The sequence below is a fragment of the Triticum dicoccoides genome, chromosome 5B (genome assembly GCF_002162155.2).
Source record: "Triticum dicoccoides isolate Atlit2015 ecotype Zavitan chromosome 5B, WEW_v2.0, whole genome shotgun sequence".
NCBI lineage: Eukaryota > Viridiplantae > Streptophyta > Magnoliopsida > Poales > Poaceae > Triticum > Triticum dicoccoides.
The window spans coordinates 550,319,057-550,334,950 of record NC_041389.1 but is presented as its reverse complement, the minus strand read 5'-3'; positions in this window follow the sequence as shown (position 1 = coordinate 550,334,950).

Sequence of the window (15,894 nt, the reverse complement as noted above, 5' to 3'; positions counted from 1 at the left end):
CCTAGTACCCGCTACAAATCTGGGTTGGAGTTTTAATTATGGCACATCGAACATTTTTATGGCAGATTGCTTGTTGGGCATGTGATACGTAATTTGTAATAAAGACTTTTGATTTGCCATGCTTAAAAATCCGAACTTCAAACAGTGAACGGGGAAACACTGAAGTTGGATAGATAAGAAGTTGGATAGTTGGTGGTACAAATTCCTTGGACGGTAAATTGGTTCTATGGTAGTCCAGCTTAAACAATATTCTATATCCATATTGTATGATGTCTCTGTTTGAAATCCCTGAAGTAGCTTTACAGTGGCAAGGTAGCAAAAATTATCTGATAGATATCTGGTTAATTGGTCTTCCGTGTTGCCACCCTATAGGCAGGGTGTCCTATGGGTTATAGATCTAGAGGTCAGGAATGATCAAGTATTGTTGTTGTTAAAGTCAGACCTGATCCATCACATTCTGTTGCATATTCTACCTATAAACCCTGATGGGATACCCGGCCATACGAGCCATGTGAGCGCGCGAGTGATCTATGGCCGCCCGATCTTTTTTACTTTGGTTGTTTAGCTGCTCGGACGTTCATCTATTTTCCACACACGCGCTTGAGCTGACGCTGGATGACTAGTGGAGTCGTTCTCCTGTGGTGCAAAGGGACAGTGGCTGGTTTTTCTCTGGTTTGACATACGCGAACTGGGAGGTGTGGTGTAGATCGGGTTGAGTGTGGTGAAAACCCTAGCACCAATCCTCTCGTCCTCGATGCATACTCTCCACCACCATTGCTCGTTCTCCTCCTCCTCGCTTCTCTGCTCCTCCGCTCTCGAAACCTGAATGCATGGTCGACGTCGCCTCTGCTTTCTCTATCTTCTCGTAAGGCAACGCCCTCACTTTCTCCATCCACCGCGCCATCCTCGGAGTTAAGCCTCCTTTTTTGTGTCATTAAGCCTCCTTATTTTTAATGTGTTTTTACACCGGCGGTTACGCAGTTGATTTCTTTGTTGTGTGCATCGCCTGAATTGGGTTGAGTTGTTCTTGCACGTAACACACCTAGGAATGGATCCAAAAGCGGCACACATCAATGATTCACCCCCTTGCAGATGGGACCACCAGCGAGCCCTAAAGCCCCGATGCAACATGAGCCAATACTCCTAGGGTGCTTAGAATCTTAGAAGATATGAATGAAAGTGATAAGGAATATTGATGCATGCCAATTAGACGGGTCATGAAGTTGTCTTTTGGTTTGCATGTATGAACCCCATCTTCCTATAATTCCTTTGAAGCAAACTCAATTGGACTAATGTCACATGAGATAATCAAATAGATAAGCTAATCTGGTAGCTTAGGTACTGTATCTGTATGGAGATCAAGGTCACTAATTCTGTAGGATAAATGTACACCATCCTCGACACCTTGGTATCGTAAGTTCATGGCATGTTGTTAGTTTGCATCATTCATTATGCAGAATAAATGTACTCAATCTTGGACCCTTTGGTATTGTCAAGTTCATGTCATGTATTTAGTTTACATCGTTCATTCTTCCTTGGTGCTTCTCATTGCATATTTGGTTCATGATATATTGGCCCATGAAGGCGTCCGCCTCATCCTACACAAACGACAGTTGCTTCATGAACAGCCTCGTTCTCCTCCTTTGTCAATCACATCTTTATTGCAAACTCCATCTGCGCCCCTCCTCCAGCTTAACAGTGATGCACCTAGTGTAGCCCAGCAAGTTGGCCAAGGCGCTGATGAGCTGAACTCAGGGAAGAGGGTGCGGGGCAAGAGCCCAGTCTGGGAGAGTCAGATGAATTACTTGGTGAAGTAGTAGATGCCCTCACTGTAGTACACAAGGACTACAGTTGGCAGTGGGAGGAGATCGGAGGGAGTTGACATCCTGGACGAACTTGCCGAGGCGGAAGGAGACCGAGGCTGGGCTCGAAGGACTTGAGGCGAGCATATTCAAACCAAATTTAAATTCGATAAAATTATTCAATGGCCATGAATTTTGATAGATCAAAATGCAAAGAAAAATCTCCTGAAAATTGGATATTTCGGTGAGATCTAGAATTTTTTTAGTTAGAAAAATTTCAATGGCACTCCCCCCTCTCACCATCCTGGATCATGATCATTGTTGGATCGTCTCCATCTTGGCCAGCAACCAACCACCTAATTTGTAGCCAGCAATCAATTTCACTCTATTTTCCTCGAGACCATGGCGGCGCCCTCCACTATACAAAGAAGTCCAAGATTGCAGGCTGCATCATGGATGTGTCATGCGAACTCAGCCAGTTATGTGCGGCATCATGGCCGGCACTGGTGGATGAGACAGCCTTCGTGACGCTCCTCAACCAATTCACATGCGGCACCATCGCGCTCCCGCCGGCCAACAACAAGCTTGGAGTGGCCTACATTAGATAACTATACATGGACATCGACATACGATGGGTCGTCCCTTCCTTTTCCAAGGAGCATGGTATTATGCTAAGTGAGATGTGGGAGCTACTGACAACACTGACTCGATAGACTACATCTGATGGTGGTCCCACCAGCATAGCCGTCTTCACATAGTCAGCGGAGTCGCGCAACGGGAGCTTCTAGCAAAGGTGCGTAGGAGGTTGCATGCCTATTGGCGATGCACTTGCAGCCACACCTGGAGCTTCGAAAGCGCCCCTTAACCCCTTATTCAATAAAACATTCGCTTACTCTATACAATGAAATCGAGTTGTACTCCATCCTGAATCAAACACTGACATCGCATCCCAACAGAACTGCAGAAACCAGGGGGGAAATCCAGCCCCCAACCCACTTCCCACTACTCTTCTCCAAGATCGCCCCCACCTCAACCCCAACCAACCCCATTATCCCTGCCCATGTTCTTCCTTCCCCGGGTAACCTTCCCCACGATCCACCAATTGCGTCGCCCCTCTCTACCTCCCACCATGTCGGCGCCCTCCCCGCGCCTCCCCGCCATTGGATCCGCGGGTCACGGTCCCTAAGCCTTCCTATGACGCTGACTTCACACTACACCACGCAAGACACACCACCTCGGTGCTGCACGAGCACCTGATCCACGCACGCCACCCCACTACCACCAGTTCCTCCTGCCATTGTGGATCTTGCCACTCCTCTATGACTAGTTTCCTTCCACGTGCCACCACGTCCCAATAGCGTACTACTACACCCAACTTGCACCGATCCCATCCCATGCAACTCTCATGACAACCACCGCCAGACCGAAGCGAGCTGCTCGATGCCGACACCTCCTGCACCCCGATTTGCTACAAGATCCACTGGCACCACAACCACCCCATCGCATTGCCTTGACCCCCATAGCAACCAGTCGCCCACCCCTCTGGTTTCCTTTCCACCTTCATCTTCCTTCGCAGTGGAGCCACAACCCTTCGCTTTCCTCTCCAAGAAGCGACGTAGTTCGCCAGAGCAACCTCCGCCGCTCTCTCCTCCCCAATACACAGATCACAGGCATTGGAACTATCCACTTTGCTTTTCCCTTGTTTTGTTTGTCCCGTGTTCTATTCATGTTTGTTGATTGAGGAGAAGAGAGTGCCATGGTAAAGAAGGAAGGACATTGCTGCCATTGCAAAGTCACAAGTGAGCTCCTCTTCTTGAAAAATCTAAAATTTGCCCTTTTTCTCTGTTTGTTTCTTCACGAGTTGTGCATCTGGGAAGTGGGCTCCAAATCTTGCTTCTTGGTCGAGCGTTATGTCGGTTTGTTGCTGGTGGATAATATCTCATAGAGAAACAAACAAAGAAAATGGGAGGGGGGGGGGTTTAGATTTGTTCAAGAAGAGGAGCTCACTTGTGACTCCGCAATGGCAGCAAGGCCCTTCCTTCTTTACCATAGGAGGCACCCAATCTTTGAAGCTGCTGCACCCATTCACCTGCGGCACCATCGCGCTCCCGTCGGCCAACAATAAACTCGGGGAGGCCTACACTAGATCACTGTACATGGACGTCGACGAACAGTGGATCGTCAATTCCTTTGCCAAGGACCTTGCTATTATGCTAGGCGAGATGTGGGGACTGCTATTTGGCTACATCGTGTTGTCCTCGTAGTCCGACTCTGGGAACTACATGGCCATGACGCAGCTTGCTTTATCTTACAGTGTCGCCTTCTGGGGCATCGAGGTGGACAGAGTGTAGACGTTGTTCCAAGAAGACCCTAAGAGCCGTATCAGGTCGGTCATTTCTGGGTTGGGGTGCAGGTGTTGGGGTTCTAGGAAGTTGTGGGGCAGCATACTCTTGCAGTGGTGGTTGCTGAACATGGGGGTTGTTGTTCCTGAGATTCCTAGTGCCGGCTTTTTGCGCTTGCGAATGTCTTTTATTGCGTGATGCTTGTCTTCAAGCAGGAGGGCCTTGTTCACCATTTCTAGGAAGTTTGTGAAGTCATAAAACAATAGCCGATATTGCATTTCTTCACACAATCCTTCCATAAATCGTTCCATCTTGGCGGCTTCGGTAACTCCTTGAATGGATTGGAGGAGGACATCACGAAATGTTCAATCTGAATGAACATGTCCTGTTTGTCAGTGTATATGACTAAGCTCACTTTGAGGAAGCCATTGGTGTTCACTGTAGATTTAAAATTAAGCACACTAACATTTTCTCTTCTCAAAGTCGGTTTTGAAAGTGGTACTTCAATTTAGTGAAAGTCCAACTCATGTATAAAAATCTCAACTATATTTTGGTCGGTACTGAAATTTTTGTAGCCTCGCTAATTTTAAACCAAATTGAAGTTGGGTAATTTCAGAAATTTGTGATACATTGAAATCTGATTTATTTATTTTTGTAATTTTTGATATTTTAGTGAGGTCTGGAATTTTTATGGCGCAAAAAAAATGATCCTGGGTACAGCTTACACTTTTTCACACAGTTGCATTTTTCTTAAAAGTGCCCATCACATTTTTCACTAAACTAATCGAATACTCTTCTGAAAGCAACTTAATTAGATATAAGAAAATATCACTTTTATTTTCCGTCATTCATATTTTATTTTGTCTAATACAATGTTCGAGAAGTGGAACATGCACTTTTTCACGAAGAGTGGACATTTGCTGCCCCTGGGTGAGGTGCATGACATACCTGAATCTAAGAGATGAAAACAATCGAATATCTCCATATCACTTATGATAGAGCATATTACCGTTATAAATCCGGGACTTATTAGATATATCTTCACAATTGATGTACATTGGGAATCTTAAGGAGCAACACTCAACTAAATTCTAGGAAACATGCTCTGTATAAAAAGATTAGACCACAAGTACCTACTTGGTGTTGTACAACTCCCTTGGATGAAAACAAAATAATTTAACCCAGATCCATACCATGCGTTTTTCCAACTCATATGAGTGTTCATTTTAAACAGATGGACCATCCTTCCAAATAACAGTACACACATTATAACAAAACCATCCCGATGTAACCATTTGGTTGAATTACACTTTGATCGTTGGGTGCATCAGTCGATCACATCTTTGAATCGCAGGGAAATACGATTGAGCATAGCTAAAGTAAAGCGAAGCAAATACAGAATTCAGATAACTTAACAGAACAATTTAAACATTTAGGGGACCCCAAAACAATCCAAGCCTCAATCCTAGAGCTTCAAAGTGAGATCAATCCCATCAGTAGTAGTCTCTTCCTGATTCACTTGAGGCACCCCTTGCTGGCGTGCCAAGTGACTTCCATCTCCGGTCCCGGGGTAGCCGCTGGCCGCCGGCACCAACACTGCAGAAGATGGTTGAGCCGGAGGAAGGCTTGTGCCGGTTTGCCATGGCAATGAAGGCGACATGAAGCGGGGCCTGGGGTAGTAGTGGGCGGCAAACAGGTTGGAATGCAGGCGAGCGTTGTGCAAGTAGGTGGCGTATGACGGCGCCCAGGTCATGCGCGGCAGGGACCAAGCGGGACGACGCTCCATGCGCGGCTTGTGGTTGTGCACCTTCTGGTGGCTGGCCCGCCCCCGCACAGTCTTGAAAGTGCATGGGCAAAACCTGCACTTAAACGTGCCCAACTGCACCTCCTTCTTGGAAGACGATGACGAGTCGGCTGGCAGGGTGAACACAGTGGAAGCAGACGAGGACACCATCTTTCTGGATTCGTTGGAGATGCGTACGTTAGTACTGATCGTTTTGTGTGCTTGCTTGTAGCCTATGGTGTGGATTTTATAGCAATGGAGCGGGGTGAGAGATGGGTCATGTGACTGCTAGCTAAAAATGGAAGTAAACACGTTTTCGCTGAACATGCATGGTAGCGTTATTTGTAGGAGTCAAATCATTTTCATAATTCTCCATATAATTACTCACTAATGCCTCCTAACTATATATATTTCCTCTCAGTGATGTCATAAATTCAGTTTGCATCCATTAAAATTACTCTTTCTCAATCTTAAAAAATGTTTTGCTTTCTCATTAAGAAAACTACTCCCTCCGTTCCTAAATACACGTCTTTTTAGAGGTTTCACTATGGCTACATACGGATGTATACCAGAAAATATCTCGGTTTATGCAGAAAACTCGGCACAGAAAGGAAAAAACCACTCGGCTTACACCAGAGGCTCGGCAAAGTACCTGTTACATGGCCATCCTCACCGCACTTGCCAGCTCATCTAACGGCACACTCCATTTATATATTTCCTTTTCTTTTTAAATATGCCCTAATGTAAGCCAAGTGCTTGATAAAAGAACACTCGACTTACACTTGTGGATTTTGTTTCCATGCATTTTCCATCAGATTATGCACAAAGTATATTTTTCATTTAGTGATTTTTATTGTATTTTTTCGCAATCTCTTTCCCGCCCATTCTCCCCTGCCAATTCTCAGCCGCCCATTGTATTCCCTCTACTTATCGCTCTTTCTATCATTACCGCCACTTTGTCATCTCAAAGTTGTCTCCTGATTTTTTTTCCTCATTACACAACCCTAGTGACCCAATGCAAAGTCCCCATGCAAACGGAGGAGTGGTTCTGACACTTCCTCATTATAAGGAGTGGTTTTGACAATACGAGTAAACAAGTCCATATGGTGGGTGGTAGCGGAGAGGGATCTCGTGTGTCGGCATTTGTATCTGAACAAGCTCATTACGAGGAAATGTTTGGAGTTCACTTTAGATTACATCCAAGACACTGAGATTTTCTGACGCGCAAGTCGGTTTTCAAAGTGGTTTTTCAAGTTAGAGAAAGTGCAACTCAGATTTCAAAAATTTGGTTGGTACCGAAAATTTTGTAGCCTAAATGTTTTGGATAAGTTTCAAACTAATTTCAAATCAAATTTAAATTAGATAGACAAATAAAATACAAAGAATTTTGATATATTTACATCCAAAATAATTTTGAATTTTATCAAATTATGATATCTAAAGTTGCAAGCCCGATCTCCCAACCCCATGTGAGCAAATCTTTTTCCTTCTTTTTTGATAGCCCAGTTTTTTTCTTTTTGACAAGACATGCAAGCAGCCTAGCACTGGAGGGCTGAGGCCTAGTGTGGCCACCCGGGGCATGCGCACAGTGAGAACATGTACAAATAAAAAAAATTGACCAACATACGAACAAATTATTGACTCCGAAAAAAATGATGAGAATCTGGTGTTGACGTACGAAAACGGACGAATATCTAGGAGGAAGAATATTTCTTCCTTTTGATAGTAGATATAGATAAGGCATAGACTTCTAATATATCTTGACCATTAAATATTAAATCTAATGGCTAAATTAATCTTGTGTATGTGGATTAGCAGAGGTGCCTCCAATTAGTAAATATTTAAGATATATGATATAAGATGATGATCTCGTTCGCAAATATATGGTTGTAAGAAAAGTTGGCATACCCATTCCTATATTTATTATAAGTGTTTTCAGTTTCAACTTGATTTTGATGAGGACAAAAGTTTGAATTAATAGTCTTGAAAGCTTGGTAGAAACCCCTGACTTTAAGGGTGCCTTCCTCTTGTGGATTCGATAACTCAGGGTCACCTATGGGGAAAAGCCGAGAATCATTTATGCTCCTTTACTGAGTCACTAAAGGGACTAATTAGTAGTATAGGAGTTTGTGCCCTTTACCGCTTATGTTGGAGCCCCCATTGTCTGGTCGGATCTTGGAGCAGGCTATGACGAGGCTACGAGAGCCTGTTCCTGGCGAGGGCCCCATGGCCCGCCATGCTCCCTCTAAGAAGAAGGAGGTTGTTGTGCCTTCTGAAGAGGAGATGAGCATGGTTGTCGTGACTCCCAAAGAGGAGGGGGCTATGATGGCTGTGAGGAGGAGATAGGCAATGCTGCCGAGGAGGAGGACAATGAGACCTTCAAGGAGGAAGAGGCAATAGGCGAGGAGGACACCACCGTGCCTTCACCCTCGCAGGGTCTGAATAGGGGCGGAGTGGCTTCCTCCAGTGCGGCAGGAGCTGAAGAGCAACAGCAAGGCTCGCTGAGAAGTGTAATGTCCATGTGAAAAGCCAGTAAGTCCCCTGCCTATGTCTTTAACATTGCTTCTTGATGATACTCTCTATGTTCCCACCTAAGTCTCACCCATTTAGGCCCACCCGATCAATTAAGGAGGTCGTCGTGGCTTCGCATTCTGCCAGTGGTGCCTGAAGGCCCCACGTCTAGCGATCGTGATACCGCGGGGAATGATTGGGAGCAGTCGTTGGAGACCGCTGCGACCAGAGGTGGTATTATCATTGTCTTTTTTTCATTTTGAGGCGGGATGAGAGATAATCTAGTTTTGTCTGTTGGCAATCTACAATTGCTTCTTCTTCTCTTTTTATTTAGGAGCCCATGGTTGTAATCGGGCCGAAGTAGTAGGTCACAGACTTTCTTTCTTCCACAGAGGTGGGGAGAGGAAGTCCCTTGCTAATTTTTCTGAGGAGGCAGCCGCCGTAACTGTCAACAAAGTCGCATCTGGCACTCTTCATACGGTGGTGTCTCCTAAGGTGTCACCGGTGGAGCCTGCACCCCAGGTCAAGCTCCCGCTTGTGCCTCTATCGATGCCTGCCGCCCATTCCTCAAAGTCTTAGGGCACTTACCTGAACATGAGGCAGACGGAGGAGAGACGGGTGGTGACGGACTTGGTTGTGGTGTCGTTGGCCTCTCTCTCCCAAAGGGGAGCGAGTAGGGGCCGGACATGCCGGAGGAGACTATTTAATCTAGAAATTAATAAGATGCAAATTCTAAACCCTGGAGCATAATTTATTCATGGAGATATAGTATACCGTTTGGCCGCTTTTCTGGCCGCAGACGTGACTTCGGTCGAGGTGAAGGATGGAGGCGGCGGTCGAGGACGACGGTCAAGGCGCCAGTCGAGGCGGAGGAAGGCGTTGGCGATCCAGGCGGAGGACGGGGGCTGCGCACGGTCGAGGCGGAGAATGGTGTGGTGGCGGTCGAAGTGGAGATGCAACAGTGAGCAGACCCGGCGGCGCTCACGGCGTCGGATGTGTCGAAGGTGCCGCCGGCTGGTCGGAGAGGCGGCAGTGGCGGTCGAGGCGCAGGACCGCTCAGGAGGGGACGAGGGAGAGAAAATGGCAGAGAGAAATACAAAACAGTGGAAATGAAAAGTTTGTGGAGGGTTGCCAGGCGGGTGCGGAAGGGGAACTGTCTGTCAAGTGCAGTGGCGGCCAGCACAGACACCCGCCATAGCAAACATTTTCAAAATTTTGATTTATTTGGTGCGCTTGCCAAAATATAGTTGTGGCGGGCGCCTAGGTCGGCACCCGCCACTATAGTTTAAACGGGCATATTTGAAAGAGCCTAGTTGTGGCGGGTGCTGGCCAGCGCCCGCCACAAGCATGCCAGTAACTTTAACAGGCACGACCAGGTACCCGCCACTGCTCTTTCGGAGAAGTAGCAGTGGCGGATGACGTGCCCTGCCCTCCACTATTTACAGTTCACCTATATATAGGGATTTTCTTAGTAGTGTACGCAAACAACTTGAGGCCCGGCGGTGCGCCGGTGAGAACTTGGAGCGTGCACATGCCAATGCTATTCGTAAGTTCAGTCTTCCTAGTCCAGATTGTTCCTTGGTTAGTATTGTTCTATCTTGATCTCCGAATTCGGATTGCCCCGCAGCCCTCGAGGAGGTGGCCCAGCTCCAGAAAGCTTGAAGGATGCCAACCGTGTGCGCGATGAGGCCAAGGACGCCGCGCACGCTGATGAGAAGGCCAGTAGTCTGAAGAAATCCATTTGTGGCTTATTTTGACAAAGATTATCCCATTTAAGGGAAACTATTTCATCTTAATCAAATTTAACCACAAATGTGTTGGGTTTTATTCCTTTTTATTTCATTTGCACTTCATACCAAGATGGTCCCATATGCCACTCGACTTTTTTTCCTGTCCAGCTAGACATGTTTAGGTGTAGATGCATATGAATGTGACCTATTTGGCTATAGGTCCAGTTCTTTGCCAGATTCTCCCAGAATCTGGCCCCTACCCAGATTTTTCCAGAATCTTTGAGCCCCATTTGTTTTGCAATGCTATTTAGTTATGGTCTAATTAGTTAGGATTGTAAAACCAATGGGGGTCAAAGATTCTAGGAGAAGCTAGAGAGGGGTAGATTCTGGGAGAATCCTGCAAAAGAACTGGGCCATAATTGTGTTCAATACACATATTTCAATATGTGGTATGTACACATTTTTTTTCTTGCGGGTAATATGTGGTACATACACAAAAGGGATAAATATGTGGACCTAAAAATAGCCTACTATTTGATATTTTTAAATACACAAATGTGTACTTCTTGTATTGCTCATATGTTGTAGCACCTTTTTTTTGCAAGGATCTGAGGACTGTTTGTTAATGAAACATTACACATTACATAGAATACACAAGCGCACATGTAGAACAGTTTCAGGAAATATTGAGAACTTCTAAATGCGAAGTTTTGGAACGACTCGAATTGTGGAATCGAGCACTGTGCCTTTTACCACATGAGATGTGTGGTAAGTCCCTTCCGAATTGAAACTAAGATATGATGATTTAAGTCGAGATTAAAAAATTCTATAAAAAGAGTACGAGGCCCTATTCGATGCTCACTACCACAAGTAGTGCAAGTGATACACTGGAGCCTCCGCGATGCGCTGTGGGAGATCAGCGATAGCGCAAGTGAACAGGTTGACCAACATCATGGAGGCAGCCCACGGCCTCGTCCGCCCATGTCAGCTAACCCCGGTGACAAGCCATGCATCGCCTTGCCCATCGTCTATCACATGTTAAAAGTTGGCACCACGGCGCTTCAGCAATGAAACGTGTCACTGAAAGTGGGATTCAAGATTAAAAAATAGAATCATTAATTTCGTAAGTATATGTAACCTCAAATTTTTGGACCAGATTCAAACCAAATTTAAGTTGGATAAAATTATCAAAATGCCATAAATTAGGATAGATCAAAATCCAAAAGAAAATTTTAATCTTTTGAAATTGGATATTTAGTTAGAACTAGAAATTTGTTTGTGTTAGCAAAATTTGAAACCTCAGTGCAACTTGCACTTTTTCATTAAGTTGTAATTTTGTAAAAGAAATTGCAATTTACATTTTCCATTAAGATGAACCTATCACTCCCCCTCTCCCCGTCCTGGGTCATGATCCATCATTGGATCACCTCCCTTTGGCCAGACACCGGCCACCTAATTCATATTCAGCAGTCCATTTCACTCTCTTTTCCTCGAGACCATGGCCGAACCCTCCACTCTTCGGAGAAGTCCGAGACTGGATGCCAAGCGGCTGGGCCACATCACGGATCTGTTGTGCGAGCTCCTATGGTGCATCGCCCATAGGCTCCCGTCAAGCCGACACGTCGCCAGTTCCAGCTGACGGGCAGGCCTATGTTCCGGCACGTCTGCGTATGTTTAGGGGGCTTGATTTGCTATATCCGACTATAGATGCTCGCTAGATGCAACATGGAAGAGAGATGCACTGAGGCCACACCACTAGACTACATGACATCTGTTTTGCAAGTGCTAATTCAGCGTGGGAGAGGGTACGCGAAGAAGGCGAAAAATTGCCAGTACCCTCCGTTCATTTATGTAAGATATTATTTTTGGCACAATGACCAAGGCACATAATTTTAAACAAGTTAGTAGGAAATTACCCTTAACTTGTTAGTTAGTGGTAAGTAAATTAGTTAATCCAGTAAAGTAAAACATACATGCAATCGACAGAGAAATATTTTTCTTCTTTCTCTACAAGAAGAGATAAAGACAATCGGGACAGAGATACTTTCCCTTTTCTGGAGGGCTAACAAGGGAATTATGTGGAATTAGAAGAAATGCATTTTTACATTCTGAAATTTTATTTAAAAAATGAATACACCTTATATATAGGAATGGAGGGACTATATCCCACACGATACTAAATATGCTTTGGCTACAACAATTAAAAAACAAATATTTTCCCCTAGATACCAACTAAATATGCTTTGGTTGCAGCAATTAAAAACAAAATACTTTGCTCCACCACCACCACAGCTTCGAATCCCTTCAACAGGTTATCTGCCACCAGATCCGCTCCATCGCCTCCTCACAATGGTCGCTGCCGAGCTCATGCATACTGCATACACACTCCTCTCCCACCGTATTCAATGCGCGTTGAGAGTGGTTTTTCTACAACCCCAGCTCGGTGCACCCCCGCTAAACCCACACATCAAAACATAGCAAAACATTTCAAAAAAATCTGAAACTTTATGGGAATGATTATGAACAAAAGTTATAGGTGCTTGCAAAGTTTGGTGGTAAATGTTATTCGAGGAGCTATGTACCAAAAGAAACAAAATTACGCAAAATGTATGTGCACTGTTTGAGCAGAATTTGTAAAAAAAAATGTTTTTTATAGAGCTCCTCGAATGTCATTTGACGACCAAACTTTGCAGTCCTCTATAACATTTGTTCATAGTCACTCCCACAAAGTTGTAGATTTTCCCGAAATATTTTAGCATGGTCAAATGATATTCAAGGTCGGCCATGCACTGTTACGGCAGCATGTTCCTGACGATCGGTGAGCCGTCGGGATCTTCGTCTGCGACCACGCTGGTGCTACTCCAAGTGTGAGGGTGCTGTGGAGATGCTTCAGTCCGCCGGAATGGATCTACCCCTGCGGCTACCTACAAGTGGACGGCGAGCTTCACCTCGTTGGCACTGTGCTTGAAAATAACACCCGCCACACCCGAGTCTACATGTGTGATGTCTTCGCCGGGAAATGGATATCGTCTGGAGTGATAGATGTTGGCCATCGTACATTGTCCGTGTCAAATATCTTCATGGCAGGCCATTGTGGAGCAAGCATTGCGGGGCTCATGACGAATTATGTATACTTCTGAAACAAACTGCACACCAACGAGCTAGGAAACAGAGGTGGCTCCGCGCTCGCGTCGCTCCCTGGGGGGGCGGCTCGGGCGATAACCTAGCCGTCGCCGCCTCCGCTCCCCTCTCCTCCCTCACTCCGCCCGCCGCCGCCGGAGGAGGCCGACGGGCAAAGCCCGCTCGGCGGACGGCGGTGGCGGGGCACCCTCGTCGCGCGCCGCGCGTCTTCGGCCCTGGACGAAGGCCTGCATCCGGCGGCGGCTGCGTCTGGCCAGGCGCAGGCAAGCCGGGGCGGCGGCCCCGGGCTCGGCGGTGGCGCTGTTTCCTCCTCTCCCTCGTCGGGAGAGTGGGGGGCGGCGCTGAGGCTGGCCATCGTCGATCTGGTGCGGCGCATCTGGATCTCGCGGTGGAGGCTCTCCGGCGGGCTGCGGCGGCGACTCTTCGGTGTTCGGCGGCCGGCGGTGCGCGCGGGATGCCTGGGGTCCCCTCCCTCGGCCGGGGGAGCTGCGGTGGTGGCGGCGTGCCGCAGCTCTTGGATGGCGGCGCGGCGGCACCGCGACGGGGGCGGCTGTGGTGCGGTGGCGCTGGTGGCGTGTGGTGGTGCGGCTGTCCGAGGCACGGATCCGGGCGGGGCTCCTGCGGTTCTGGTGTGGTGGCCGGCGGGGGAGCGGCTCGTGGTGTTCCCAGCTCGCTCGTGCTCCTTCGACGGGTCCCGGCGGCGTCCGGGGCACGGATCCGGGCGAGGCTGCCCCGGATCTGATGCGTGGTGGTCAGCCTCGAGTTCGGTGGGCTGCAGGAGGCGTTGTGGTTTGGCTGCGGCAGCAAGGAGGGAGGATGGCGGCGTGGCGGCGCCGCTCTTTGGCGGTGGCTGCGGGGCTGCCATGACGGCGTGTGGTGCCGTGGTGGTTTTGCTGGCCGTGTAAGAGGCGGTTGGCGGTGGAGAGCGGTGTAGAGTGCTTGGCCGCCGTCGGTGGTGATTGGCTGTGGTGATGATGGGTTTGGTGAGCTCCGGGTGAAAGCCTTGCTCGGCCTTGGTCAATGTCGGCGTCGACGGCGTCCTAGGACGTCGTTTCCTTGTTGGAGGCGCGTCGTGGAGCCCCTTCACCTCCCTCGTCATCTCAGCCACGGGCTCTTCGGGTGAAAACCCAAACTTCGGCCTTGGCCTTAGTGGGCGTCGGCGGTGTTCCTCGTCGCTTCCCTCTTGGGGGCGAAGCCTTTGATGGTCCGGTCCTTCATCTGCTGGTGGTGGCTCTGCGGCTTTGCATCTTCGTCACCGGCTAGGCGAGTGCGCGGCCTCGGGGCCGGTGTGGAAGTCGGAGCGGCGGCTCCGGGTATCTCCTTCGTGTGGTGGTTGGCTTTGTCACCAGGGCGACATGGTCATCGACTAGGTGGGTTCGCGGCCTCGGGGCCGGAGTGGAAGTCGGTGCGGCGGCGCCGGAGATCTCGTGTGCGTAGGGTGTTGGCTTTGGCCTCTAGGGCGGCGGAGCCATCGACTAGGCTGGTGCGTGACCTCGGGGCCGGTGTGGATGTCGGAGCGGCGGCTCCGGAGCCCAGTGTTCTGTTGTAGGGTGTCGTCTCTGGTCACTTGGGTGACAGTGTCGTCGACTCGAGTGCTGCACAGCCTCGGGGCTGGCGTGTGCGTGTATCGCAGATGTATCGGTTTTCGGCCAGTTTTCCTTATAAACTTGTCAATTCTCTTCTTCTTAATGAAAAGGCAGAGCTCCTGCCGGTTGCTCGGAAAAAATAAATTATGTATACTTCTCCGAGCATCTGGATGGCCGTCAAGAGGATCCAGATCTTAAGTTGGAGATATTCGACATAGGCTCTTTCCTGGATTCAGCTTAAACCAAATATATGGACACAAGGCGCGTACATCTCTATCTTGTTAATTATTTGGTGTTGTTTTTTGTCATATTATCATCAGTGGGGCTATTATATTCTAGAATCTGACCGTCTGTCTCACTGTTCCGTGTCAGTTTTCATTGAAACTAGCTAGGATATTCCGCTAATCATGATGCATGTGTTCGGTTCATTATTGTGAAGGGGGGCCAAAACATATTAGATGTCATACTTAGTGGATAGATCGTAGTCCATCAATGATCAAAGTGATGAAAGAATTAAGATGCCATATATATGGTCGTTATGATTTTGCAACCTCTAGAAAGGATTTATAGATTATGAAACCCCAGCATGTCATGTTCATGATAACGGGTAGCGACAATGGGAAAATATGTCATACTCAGAGCATATGATGGCCGTTACGAGGATCCAGACCATAAGTTGGCGATATTCGACACAGCAATGGCATGTCGGAATTGTTCTCATATAAGAAAAAGGTCCAGGGTTCTTCACGCACTTTACTGGATTCAGCCGAAACCAAATCTGTGATGACAAGGTACGTACATATCTCTCTTGTCATTATTTGATGTTGTTTTTTGTTATATCTTGATCTCTGGCGCTATTCGATTCTAGAAATCAGACTGTGTATCTCAGTATTCCGTGTCAGGTTTTGTTGTAACTAGGCTTTACATATTGTGCAAAATATTGATGTACGTGTTCGCCACAAATATTATATGTCATATTTTGTGGAGCGACCATTAGTC